The sequence below is a fragment of the Drosophila bipectinata genome, chromosome 3L, assembly GCF_030179905.1.
Source record: "Drosophila bipectinata strain 14024-0381.07 chromosome 3L, DbipHiC1v2, whole genome shotgun sequence".
Lineage (NCBI taxonomy): Eukaryota > Metazoa > Arthropoda > Insecta > Diptera > Drosophilidae > Drosophila > Drosophila bipectinata.
Genome location: NC_091738.1, coordinates 13053645 through 13067248, shown reverse-complemented (window position 1 = coordinate 13067248; position 13604 = coordinate 13053645). Strand labels below are relative to the sequence as shown.

Sequence of the window (13604 nt, the reverse complement as noted above, 5' to 3'; positions counted from 1 at the left end):
GTCCCTGATCCGGAACCCGATCAGGAGGCTTGGCCTGGAAGTGCCACAGGCCCAGGAGGAGCTGCCCCATCCTCTCGAGAAGGATGCACTGGATCTGGAGGAAGAGGCACAAAGCTTTTTGGAGGATGGAATTTCTGGGGACTAGTCTACAGCAACTGGCTCATCCGAACCCTGGCCCTGATTTGAAAGAGGTGCATCTTAAAGCCACGTCATCCCTTCGGATTAAATTTAATTTTATTATTAATTTAATTTTATTAATTATTTAATTTTAAAAACAGCCTCCTCCTCCTCGATTCTCATAGGTGGCACCTAAGCGCCGCCAAAAAGCGCCAAAAATTAGTTCGACTTTGCCGGCTTTAAAAAGCCGGCGGACCAGGAGCCAAGAGGAGGCTTCGCGTGGAGGTGCCACAGGCCCAGGAGGAGCTGCCCCATCTTCTCGAGAAGGATGCACTGGATTTGGAGGAAGAGGCACAAAGCTTTTTGGAGGATCCAGAACTGGAGGATGGAGTTTCTGGGGACTATACTGGAGAAACTGGTTCACCCAAACCTTGGCCCTGATCTGGAAGAGGTGCATCTTACAGCCACGTCATCCCATCGGATGCAATTCGACCCAGAGGCGACACCAACGAGGATGTCCCTGATCCGGAACCCGATCAGGAGGCTTGGCCTGGAAGTGCCTCAGGCCCAGGAGGAGCTGCCCCATCCTCTCGAGAAGGATGCACTGGATCTGGAGGAAGAGGCACAAAGCTTCTTGGAGGATCCAGAACTGAAGGATGGAGTTTGTGGGGACTATACAAGAGAAACTGGCTCACCCGAACCTTGGCCCTGATCTGGAAGAGGTGCATCTTACAGCCACGTCATCCCATCGGATGCAATTCGACCCAGAGGCGACACCAACGAGGATGTCCCTGATCCGGAACCCGATCAGGTGGCTTGGCCTGGAAGTGCCACAGGCCCAGGAGGAGCTGCCCCATCCTCTCGAGAAGGATGCACTGGATCTGGAGGAAGAGGCACAAAGCTTTTTGGAGGATGGAGTTTCTGGGGACTAGTCTACAGCAACTGGCTCATCCGAACCCTGGCCCTGATTTGAAAGAGGTGCATCTTAAAGCCACGTCATCCCTTCGGATTAAATTTAATTTTATTATTAATTTAATTTTATTAATTATTTAATTTTAAAAACAGCCTCCTCCTCCTCGATTCTCATAGGTGGCACCTAAGCGCCGCCAAAAAGCGCCAAAAATTAGTTCGACTTTGCCGGCTTTAAAAAGCCGGCGGACCAGGAGCCAAGAGAAGGCTTCGCGTGGAGGTGCCACAGGCCCAGGAGGAGCTGCCCCATCCTCTCGAGAAGGATGCACTGGATCTGGAGGAAGAGGCACAAAGCTTATTGGAGGATCCAGAACTGAAGGATGGAGTTTCTGGGGACTATACTGGAGAAACTGGTTCACCCAAACCTTGGCCCTGATCTGGAAGAGGTGCATCTTACAGCCACGTCATCCCATCGGATGCAATTCGACCCAGAGGCGACACCAACGAGGATGTCCCTGATCCGGAACCCGATCAGGAGGCTTGGCCTGGAAGTGCCTCAGGCCCAGGAGGAGCTGCCCCATCCTCTCGAGAAGGATGCACTGGATCTGGAGGAAGAGGCACAAAGCTTCTTGGAGGATCCAGAACTGAAGGATGGAGTTTGTGGGGACTATACTGGAGAAACTGGCTCACCCGAACCTTGGCCCTGATCTGGAAGAGGTGCATCTTACAGCCACGTCATCCCATCGGATGCAATTCGACCCAGAGGCGACACCAACGAGGATATCCCTGATCCGGAACCCGATCAGGAGGCTTGGCCTGGAAGTGCCACAGGCCCAGGAGGAGCTGCCCCATCCTCTCGAGAAGGATGCACTGGATCTGGAGGAAGAGGCACAAAGCTTTTTGGAGGATGGAGTTTCTGGGGACTAGTCTACAGCAACTGGCTCATCCGAACCCTGGCCCTGATTTGAAAGAGGTGCATCTTAAAGCCACGTCATCCCTTCGGATTAAATTTAATTTTATTATTAAGTTAATTTTATTAATTATTTAATTTAAAAAACAGCCCCCTCCTCCTCGATTCTCATAGGTGGCACCTAAGCGCCGCCAAAAAGCGCCAAAAATTAGTTCGACTTTGCCGGCTTTAAAAAGCCGGCGGACCAGGAGCCAAGAGGAGGCTTCGCGTGGAGGTGCCACAGGCCCAGGAGGAGCTGCCCCATCCTCTCGATAAGGATGCACTGGATCTGAAGGATCTGAAGGAAGAGGCACAAAGCTTTTTGGAGGATCCAGAACTGGAGGATGGAGTTTTTGGGAACAATACTGGAGAAACTGGCTCACCCGAACCTTGGCCCTGATCTGGAAGAGGTGCATCTTACAGCCACGTCATCCCATCGGATGCAATTCGAACCAGTGGCGACACCATCGAGGATGCACCTGATCCGGAACCCGATCAGGAGGCTTGGCCTGGAAGTGCCACAGGCCCAGGAGGATCTGCCCCATCCTCTCGAGAAGGATGCACTGGATCTGGAGGAAGAGGCACAAAGCTTTTTGGAGGATCCAGAACTGGAGGATGGAGTTTCTGGGAACAATACTGGAGAAACTGGCTCACCCGAACCTTGGCCCTGATCTGGAAGAGGTGCATCTTACAGCCACGTCATCCCATCGGATGCAATTCGACCCAGTGGCGACACCAACGAGGATGTCCCTGATCCGGAACCCGATCAGGAGGCTTGGCCTGAAAGTGCCACAGGCCCAGGAGGAGCTGCCCCATCCTCTCGAGAAGGATGCACTGGATCTGGAGGAAGAGGCACAAGGCTTCTTGGAGGATCCAGAATTGGAGGATGGAGTTTCTGGGGACTATACTGGAGAAACTGGCTCACCCGAACCTTGGCCCTGATCTGGAAGAGGTGCATCTTACAGCCACGTCATCCCATCGGATGCAATTCGACCCAGTGGCGACACCATCGAGGATGCACCTGATCCGGAACCCGATCAGGAGGCTTGGCCTGGAAGTGCCACAGGCCCAGGAGGATCTGCCCCATCCTCTCGAGAAGGATGCACTGGATCTGGAGGAAGAGGCACAAAGCTTTTTGGAGGATCCAGAACTGGAGGATGGAGTTTCTGGGAACAATACTGGAGAAACTGGCTCACCCGAACCTTGGCCCTGATCTGGAAGAGGTGCATCTTACAGCCACGTCATCCCATCGGATGCAATTCGACCCAGTGGCGACACCAACGAGGATGTCCCTGATCCGGAACCCGATCAGGAGGCTTGGCCTGAAAGTGCCACAGGCCCAGGAGGAGCTGCCCCATCCTCTCGAGAAGGATGCACTGGATCTGGAGGAAGAGGCACAAGGCTTCTTGGAGGATCCAGAATTGGAGGATGGAGTTTCTGGGGACTATACTGGAGAAACTGGCTCACCCGAACCTTGGCCCTGATCTGGAAGAGGTGCATCTTACAGCCACGTCATCCCATCGGATGCAATTCGACCCAGTGGCGACACCATCGAGGATGCACCTGATCCGGAACCCGATCAGGAGGCTTGGCCTGGAAGTGCCACAGGCCCAGGAGGATCTGCCCCATCCTCTCGAGAAGGATGCACTGGATCTGGAGGAAGAGGCACAAAGCTTTTTGGAGGATCCAGAACTGGAGGATGGAGTTTCTGGGAACAATACTGGAGAAACTGGCTCACCCGAACCTTGGCCCTGATCTGGAAGAGGTGCATCTTACAGCCACGTCATCCCATCGGATGCAATTCGAACCAGTGGCGACACCATCGAGGATGCACCTGATCCGGAACCCGATCAGGAGGCTTGGCCTGGAAGTGCCACAGGCCCAGGAGGAGCTGCCCCATCCTCTCGAGAAGGATGCACTGGATCTGAAGGAAGAGGCACCAAGCTTCTTGAAGGATCCAGAACTGGAGGATGGAGTTTGTGGGGACAATACTGGAGAAACTGGCTCACCCGAACCTTGGCCCTGATCTAAAAGAGGTGCCCAGAAGAGGTACCCAGTGGCGACACCAACGAGGATGTCCCTGATCCGGAACCCGATCAGAAGGCTTGGCCTGGAAGTGCCACAGGCCCAGGAGGAGCTGCCCCATCCTCTCGAGAAGGATGCACTGGATCTGGAGGAAGAGGCACAAAGCTTCTTGAAGGATCCAGAACTGGAGGATGGAGTTTCTGGGGACTATACTGGAGAAACTGGCTCACCCGAACCTTGGCCCTGATCTAGAAGAGGTGCATCTTACAGCCACGTCATCCCATCGGATGCAATTCGACCCAGTGGCGACACCAACGAGGATGCACCTGATCCGGAACCCGATCAGGAGTTCAAAATATTCAAAATATTGCTTTAATATAGTTTGAAAATTTTTCGAATTTTTTCCAAGGGGTACCCTAGAAAAATGTGGCTTTTCCCAATTTGGCCACTTTTGCTCCTTCCGATGGCCATAGCTCGTCCAATTTGTATCCGATCAGGAAACAAAGTACCATTCAGTAATCAGTGAACCCAGAAGCGAGTTTCCTCGTTTAAAATATTGCTTTAATATAGTCTTGAAATTTTTCGAATTTTTTCCAAGGGGTACCCCTAGAAAAATGTGGCTTTTCCCAATTTGGCCACTTTTGCTCCTTCCGATGGCCATAGCTCGTCCAATTTGTATCCGATCAGGAAACAAAGTACCATTCAGTAATCAGTGAACGCAGAAGCGAGTTTCCTCATATAAAATACTGCTATAATATAGTTTTGAAATTTTTCGAATTTTTTCCAAGGGGTACCCCTAGAAAAATGAGGCTTTTCCCAATTTGGCCACTTTTGCTCCTTCCGATGGCCATAGCTCGGCCAATTTGTATCCGATCAGGAAACAAAGTACCATTCAGTAATCAGTGAACCCAGAAGCGAGTTTCCTCATTCAAAATATTGCTTAAATATAGTTTTGAAATTTTTCGAATTTTTTCCAAGGGGTACCCCTAGAAAAATGTGCCCGATGGCCATAGCTCGGCCAATTTGTATCCGATCAGGAAACAAAGTACCATTCAGTAATCAGTGAACCCAGAAGCGAGTTTCCTCATTCAAAATATTGCTTTAATATAGTCTTGAAATTTTTCGAATTTTTTCCAAGGGGTACCCCTAGAAAAATGTGGCTTTTCCCAATTTGTCCATTTTTGCTCCTTCCGATGGCCATAGCTCGTCCAATTTGTATCCGATCAGGAAACAAAGTACCATTCAGTAATCAGTGAACCCAGAAGCGAGTTTCCTCATTCAAAATATTGCTTTAATATAGTCTTGAAATTTTTCGAATTTTTTCCAAGGGGTACCCCTAGAAAAATGTGGCTTTTCCCAATTTGGCCACTTTTGCTCCTTCCGATGGCCATAGCTCGTCCAATTTGTATCCGATCAGGAAACAAAGTACCATTCAGTAATCAGTGAACCCAGAAGCGAGTTTCCTCATTTAAAATATTGCTTTAATATAGTCTTGAAATTTTTCGAATTTTTTCCAAGGGGTACCCCTAGAAAAATGTGGCTTTTCCCAATTTGGCCACTTTTGCTCCATCCGATGGCCATAGGTCGGCCCATTTTTATCCGATCAGGAAACAAAGTACCATTCAGTAATCAGTGAACCCAGAAGCGAGTTTCCTCATATTAAATACTGCTATAATATAGTTTTGAAATTTTTTAAATTTTTTCCAAGGGGTACCCCTTAGAAAAATGTGGCTTTTCCCAATTTGGCCACTTTTGCTCCTTCCGATGGCCATAGCTCGTCCAATTTGTATCCGATCAGGAAACAAAGTACCATTCAGTAATCAGTGAACCCAGAAGCGAGTTTCCTCATTCCAAATATTGCTTTAATGTAGTTTTGAAATTTTTCGAATTTTTTCTAAGGGGTACCCTCATAAAAATGTGGCTTTTCCTCATTTGGGCACTTTTGCTTCTTCCGATGGCCATAGCTCGGGCGGAACCCCTGAGTATGCGCACTCCGCTCCTGGAGGCGTTTGGCAGCAGTCGGCTCGTCTCTGCCATCAGCTGGCCGCAAACTCACCACGACGGCGACAGCGACGTCGGCGCCAAAAGCAACGGATCCGGCGAAAGTGGCTCTACGGCGGAAAACTCTCGTGAGGCGCCGTCAAATGCGCTGGGCCACAGCTGAGAACGGACGTGTACGTGTACGTGTGGTGGGTGAGAGCGGGTGGCAAGTAGAAAGTCGAAACTAGAAAGTCGAGTGCTGGACGAGCGGCGAGTGTCCGTGTAGCCGTATATCCGTAAATCCGTATATCCGTGTATCCGTGCATCCGTGTGCCACATGGCGTATACTTAACTTTTCGGGTCACCAGTCGTTTGTTCTCGGTTTATGCTTCGTAGGTGTCCGACTGGACAGTCGGTTGGCCATTCAGTCAGTCGGTCAGTCGGCGGCTGACCATCAACTGACACTGATTCGGAATCAAATGCAACTCCTTGCAACACCGCCTTGAAAACGCCTTGAACACAAACACACTCCGACACTCAGACACACACACAGAGTCAGCGGCGAGTTTGCGGTGCGTGAAAGTGCAGAGGAAGGAAAGTGTGTGTGGAAAATTCGTGAGAAAATGCCAAAAAGCCAATGAGGAAAAATTAAAATTTTAAGCTCAACGAGCAAAATAAATCAAGTGTGACACGTAGCAACAAAAAAAAAAATATTGAAAAAATAAGTAAAAATAAGGAACGGAGCGAAAGCAAAGTCGCAACACAAATACCAAAACGTATAATCGGAAATCTAAATTTCTTGTGACGCGCGTTCAAAAGTGCAGAAAATGTGGCCATCGCAGTCAATCAATTGATTTTTCTTTAGGGCTTTGCTACCATCTCCCAACTACTCGTACCCCCTGTGTGTGGCACATTAATAATGCTGCGGCAGCATTTTCACAATTTGTATCTCCATCTGGCCACTTACAAATCGGTGGAACTAGAAAGATAAACAACCAACCAACCGCCAACAGACAACGAAAACAAATTGCCAAACGGAAACCCAAAAACCCAAAAACCAGATCGCAGCCCAAACGAAGCCCCAAAAACAGGGTCATATGATTGACAATAGTGATGGGCTGAGGGGGATAAGGGGGGTGGACTGTTCTTAACCACAGGGGTGGCTACCATGGCTAACATAGTTGGCGTCAGGCGGGAAAGTCTCAGAAAAAGTCTCGAAAGTCTAGGCCCAGACAACAGACGCGGCGTCGCAATAATCATAAAAGCAATAACAGGGCACAAGAAATCATAAATTCATGTGTCAGCGGTGGCTCTTCTTTTTTTTCCGAGGGTTATTGGGGTGGGGGTATTAAGGGTTGGGGGGCTTTAATTCTTAAGGGTGGTTATAAGCCCGGCTGATTATTCATTCAGTAGCTGTAATTAGCCCGGCAGTTGCAGTTGCATGAATTATTCGACAGCCTTTAGACTAAAAGCCGCAACGCAACTTGGCCAATTAGGCGCATAAGCCGTTTACCGAGAAAGCCTCCAAAAAAAAAAATGACACACATATCAGCGGGCAGGTGGCACACACACCTACATATACACACTGTCACGTTTCTCGCTTGACTAAGGTCAAAACTTGTCTCTCCGAAGATAGTCCCCCAAAACAGCAAAAAGCGGATCCCATCTGAACTTGATGCTGTCGCTGAGGCGACCGACGACGCATCGCGAGGCTATTGTCTATTTTTAACGGAAAAGCACGCCCGCACGGCCAATAAATTTTCCCCCAGCCAGCCAAAGAGGAAAACAGAGAGAGAGCTAGAGCCGGAGCGTATATGTAGGCCGAGACATTCATATTAATTAGACTTTGCGAGTGAAAATCTTCTTTCAAAAACTTCAAAACTCATACTTTCTTGTTTTTTGTTTTTTTTTTTTTGCGGGGGAAAAGTGCGAATGTAGTTGTCAAAAGACACGCACAGGGAAAAACAAACCGCAGAGAGTGAGAGAGAGAAAGCGGTGGAGAGAGTACCCCAAGAGAGAGAGAGTAGAGTTTTCCAGGCGGCTTGGGCTTTCCAAAATAACACATTCCGTTAGCAAGGATACACGTACAAAGGATTGCAGGCAGGCTTGACATTGGAAGCTTGTCGTGTTTCGGGTCGTTTCGGGTTTTCGGCTTTGAGTTTTCGGTTTTCCGCTTTTCAGCTTTTCCTGCTGCTCGAGACTCGAGTTTGGAGTTTCCCCGACAACGCTTTCAGTTCGTGGCTAGACTTTGGAGCGTGCTGTGCTTGGAAAACTCAGAGTGCGTGAGCAGCGGAAAAGCGGAGTGTCGCCCAGAAAAGCCCACTCCCCCAGATACTCCCCACCCTTACTCTTACCCCCTTACCCCACACAGACACACAAACACACACAGATATACACTCATAACCGTTTTCCACCAGAAAAGTGTGCAATAAAATCGAAACAATGGAAAGCCAAACAAAACAACAGAGCACATAATACAAAAATTGAAGTTCATTTTGAATTGTGTGGACACCGTAAAGTTAAACCGTAGAGAAGGCGGAGAGTTTCGAGAACTCCGGGCTACGTCGCGAGTGTTTTCCGCCGTAAAGTAAGGCGTGTACCACCAACACAAGCACAAATACAAACGCAAAGCAACGCAAAAGCAAACACAAACACAAATGCGAAAAAGGAAATGCCTGAGAGGCAGACAGACAGGCTCGGAAAATGGAGAAAAATCCGCACTAGGACTCGCATTACCATAAAGCCCCAAAAGTTTTTCCGTCCTTTGTTAAAATTTTTGTTTCAAATTCAGATTCTAGAATCTTAATTTTTCAACAAAAGCGTTTCTAATTCTTATTGTTTTCTAGCGCGTGTGTTTGTGAAGCCTAATCTTTGTAAATTACCTGTAATATTGGAAAATGTAAAATAAAAATATTCCTACGCTCTAACTATAATAAACAGAAAATCAAAAAAAGAAACTTAATCAACGCTTAAGCCTAAAACCTAAAACCAAAACCATACCGGAGGAAAGTGAAACTTCTACTGCTCTCTAGTCGGTAAGTTTATAGAGTAATGTTTTTTAGGTAATATGGTAATGCAATCGATATTTCGGCAACTTTACGACTCAATTAGCGTTTCTAATTCGACATGCTACTTACTTATTGGGCTTTTCCAGCCGACTCCCGGGAGCACCTAGGTGGGGAAGAACTCTTTTTCCTGGCTCTTGCGGTTCTGCGGTTGCGGGGCCTTTCCTTTTATCGGCAACAATTACCCGAGCTGAGCAAACACATTTCCCCGAGTTGTCAAATCGGCCCTAATGGCACCTATACGTAGTCCTATTACTGCCCGCCCACGGCCACACCCCCTTTGCTACGTGCCCCCCCAAGATAAGGAATGAAAATAATATAATGCTCATGCTAGTTGACAGACAAGCCAATAATCAAGTGATGTGCCGCAAATATTGTGATAAGGCGGCATCCACCTAGGCATTCCCCTATCCTCCCCTATCGCCCTCTTTGGCGAAAGTTTTTGGAAATTTATGGGATCCGACAATGGGAGGGCGGGGCCCATAAAATATACTTAGTCCAAACATTGCCAGCAGGTGATAAAATTGCTTTAGATGTGTAAACAACAACAATGCACGCCGCTTAATGGGTTGCCAATTTTGGTTCCGTGTTCGGCTAGGCGTGGCCACCATTCCTGAGAGGTGGCATCCAGAGCAATTTTCGCCAAAGTAAAATGTTTCCGAAGGGATTGACGGGTTTAATGGAATCCAAGGGAGTTTATTGCTCTTATAAGCAAGCTTTAATCCCCACAAGAATAATCAGAAGGTATCCATAGATCAGTTTTCAGGGCAATAGGTTTTTACTTTAAAATATTCCTAGATCAAGTTACCTATAATATCCATGGCTTTAAATAAAAGATATATCATTGGAACGATCTGATACCTTAAAAGAATTATTATCTTCAACTCTTATCTACAAGATAATCATACTATAGTTCATAACAAAAAGGAATACCGTCTGCTGAAGAATATAAAGTTTACGACCTCAGAGCCATTTCTACCAGCAGCAGCAGTTTCCTAGATGACGGCCAAAAGTTGGTCCTGAAGGTTGTCCATAAATTTGGTAGCCGACTCCGCGCTTGTATGTACTTATTTATCTTTGCCAGTTGCCAGTTAAAAGCCATGAATTGTGTGGCCTGTCAAAATAAATACCAGACTATTGCAGCCTGACATTTTTATTGCAGTCGAAAGATTATTCAGAGTACAGAACGAGTTCTGAATGAAAATTGAAAGCGATCCGGAGAGGGGGCCGAATTCGATTCGATTTCATTTGAATTGTTTTTCGGCTTATTGAACCGCCTGACATTTTTCTATGGGCCTCGATTAAATAACCCAATGGCACGTTTGACCCAAAGAAAGTTGAAAAGTTTGCCTTGTCGCCTGTCTTTTTTTTTTTTGACGAGTATTTGTTAATGTTCATGGCCCATTAGATGGCCAAGTTTTGCTTTCATTAGAGCAGCGTTGAATCGTTTATTTGGGCCATTAAAGTTGTTAACTGGATTTGACGCCACTACAGAGTCCCCAGATACGCTGGCCGGATACGTTGGGCTTCGGAAGAGGTTTCAGAGCTTGCACATTAGTTATCCCGGATGTGCTTTTTCCTCCTCCTCGGGAATGGCAGGGGGATCCTCCAGCCTGATGACGTGCATACGTCGAAGGCATGCCTACGTCCCAGAGCTCCCCTAGTTTTTTGCCACTTGAGCGGAGTCAGCGGAGCGCGCTTCCATTCATGTTTGGGGGCACATAATCAATATTTGGCAAGCAGCCGAATCGCATATGACAAACAGCGACAGGGCGAGATACGCGATATACGGTATATGAATACTTCCTTGCCTCCGGAGAGGGGCAAGAAAAAAGGGTGAAAGCGGAACCCATTGCCAGCCCATCAGCAAAGTGCATCAGCCCATTGAATTCTGGCCGAGTGGGCTTTTGATGATTTACAAAAAAGGATTTTGTTTTTGCTTGAGCTACCCTTTGCATAAATCAAATTCGCAGAGTTCCTTTGTTCGAAAAATCCCAACACAAAAATGGCAAGAAATGGCAAAAACGTTTAAGCTATGGCTGTGTGGAAAATTGATTCAACATTTAGTGGCTAGTGGATAGTATTTAATTTCTAAAATTTTACATATTATGGAATAAGAGTATGCTGGTTTCAACTTCCTGGCCTTACGGATTTATTCAGATTCGAGTTTGGCAAATCAACTTTTTTGTGACTCGCCGGGAGGCGATAAAAATCAATGGCAGCGACAGCCAGCGGGTCTCCAGCTACGGATATTATGGCTCCGCCGTAGTTTTTGGCACACATGCAATGCCCCAGCTCTCCCCCGCCGAGTGGCAGCGTGGGAGTTCAAAAGTCGCCGCTGCATTCTGCAGGTGCAAGTTGCTAGATATTATCGTGGGCGTTCTACTCGGCGCTCAGACGACAACACAATTGGATTTGCAGCAAGTTGACAGCAAGGTAGAGGGGTAAAGCAACTTGAACAGTCAAAAACTTTAGACGCTGCCCCGTATTTGCTCTGGGCCTTGTTTGTCAAGGCAGGGGCCTGCCAAGAAAACGGCAGCGCGCCACAAATTTTCCCTTTCAATTGGGCAACTGGAGCGGCAAAAGGGAAATCAAAAGGCACTGAAAAAAATGCTTATGATGGCATATATGTCCATGTACTATGTACTTCCAAGGATAAGCTAAGAAGTTGGTATTAGCTTTTGTAGAGTGTAAAATTTTTGGGCCTCGAAGAGCTGTCACAGACTTCTGGAGCCTGCTCCGATTTGAACCTGCGCCTGCCTGGATCTGGCTGGTTTATTTATTTATGTACCTCTCGAGTGGATTGCATTTTGCCAACGAGATGGAGTGCCAATTGCTCACGCCTTAGGTATTCCGCTTCGATTTGGTGCGCAACGCGGCGTATACGCAATGCGATTAATCTTTTGCTCCCAAAACGGGGCTCATTAGCATGGGAGTGTTGCCTGTAATGTTGCCTCTAATGCTGAGCCAAAAAAATGGAATGGGAATATACAAAAACCTTGCAAGATTAATTGTGGGTCGTGTCGTTGCTCGTTTTTTGCCTTTTCGGCCACTTTGAAGGCTTTTTCGGCCGCTCGTTTCGGGCTAAGTGGCAACGCATTTATGCTAAATGGCCAGCAAAGAATTGTCTGTGGCAACAACTTGAAACTAATTGCCTCTTGACTGTGCTAGTCCGCCCACCAGTTCATCTTCCTCCGTATGCCGTATTCTGTATTCTATATTCTGTATGCTGTCCTGAGGTCCGTAATTGTTCATGGAAAACTGCACTTAAATACACCACATTACCGGGGAATGTGCGGCAGAATGTGGCAATGCAATTGCTTTTGCGGTGGTGCCTCAATTTGCTATGTGTTGTGGTCTACCTATAATGAGGCAGCATTGGTGGGTGAATAGGTACGGCTTTTGTAGAAACTATATATTCTAAGATACACACTTATTCTAAACTTTAAGTTAACTAATATTATAAAGTTTTTAATAGTTTCCAGTAAAAGTTTCTCAAAAGTTTTAGTTAATTTAAACTAATTACCATTGATTTCTGTAACTCTAAGACAGCGTTCTGAAAGTTTAGTCAGCAAACCAAGTTAAATAATTAAAGGCCAAGAAAGCAATTATCTTGATAATCAATCACCGCCAACTCCAAGCCACTTTCGTCTACCAAATTAAACTCGCGAGCGTTTTCAAGAAGTGTGATTCTTGGAATCTTGTTGCAGCATCCGCAGCTGCCACTCCCAGCTTCCTCGGGAAGGGAAACCGCCAACAGAGCTACGCTTTTCCGCTTTTCCTGGGGCGGTAATTGCAGCCCGTTGGCGTGATGGCGGAGGAGATGCCAAGGATGTTGCAGCCACCATTAGCGTCATCAGCATTATGTGCCATGATAATGAAACTTCATGATGGCGTGTTCCTAGTGATAATAAGCACCTAAACATGACTCTTCCCCCATTCTAGTCCCATTTCCATTCCCGACTCGACTCACATGCCGGCGTAATTCTTTTTTAATGGCGTTGAGATTCAATTAAGTGTGAAAACCCTTTCTCTCTTGTCATTGCTGCAAATTAAGTGAAAATTCTGCCGTTGGGGCGTGCCCCTTACAAGGCGTTTTATAGGCGAGAGTGGGCGTGGCTCTGTCTGTCTTGCGTATGTTTGTGATATCTTAATAAAGTTAAAAGCGCTGGCGCTTTTTGTTCAAACTTGTTACTGTCGTCTGCACACGAGCACGAATACATCGAGAAGCGATTGTGCGCCTTCTCAAGGATGGAAGGATGGGATGGGGGGACAATCGAGGACTTGGCTGAAAGTTTTCGCTTCTTGCTGGCGACATCCTGGCCTGCGCCAGATCAAAGCTGCTCAAGGAAATTGAAAAATAAAATTTTGCACTCCGCCAGCAAGAAAAACACGACTGTGGCGGGCACACAAAAAAGGCCGGGCCGAAAAATCTGTGAGGCTGAAACGAGGCTTAAATTTTGTGTTAAAACAGCGAAAAGAAATCCCCCAAAAAATTGTCTCTTTTTCTTTCGGTCTCTCCATCCCCTTGGAATAATGGTCACGGGGGCTTTGTGTCC

General features: G+C 47.1%; 1 protein-coding gene across 1 annotated transcript in view; it reads left to right on the top strand.

The window, feature by feature from the left end:
• The first annotated feature begins 8054 nt into the window (after positions 1-8054).
• Shab (Shaker cognate b) overlaps positions 8055-13604 on the top strand; it is a 51859-nt gene continuing 46309 nt past the window's right edge. The window contains exons 1-2 of the mRNA XM_017236473.3: positions 8055-8258; positions 8827-9015. The gene's annotated coding sequence lies outside the window, so the exon portion shown is untranslated. The remainder of the gene's footprint in view (positions 8259-8826; positions 9016-13604) is intronic.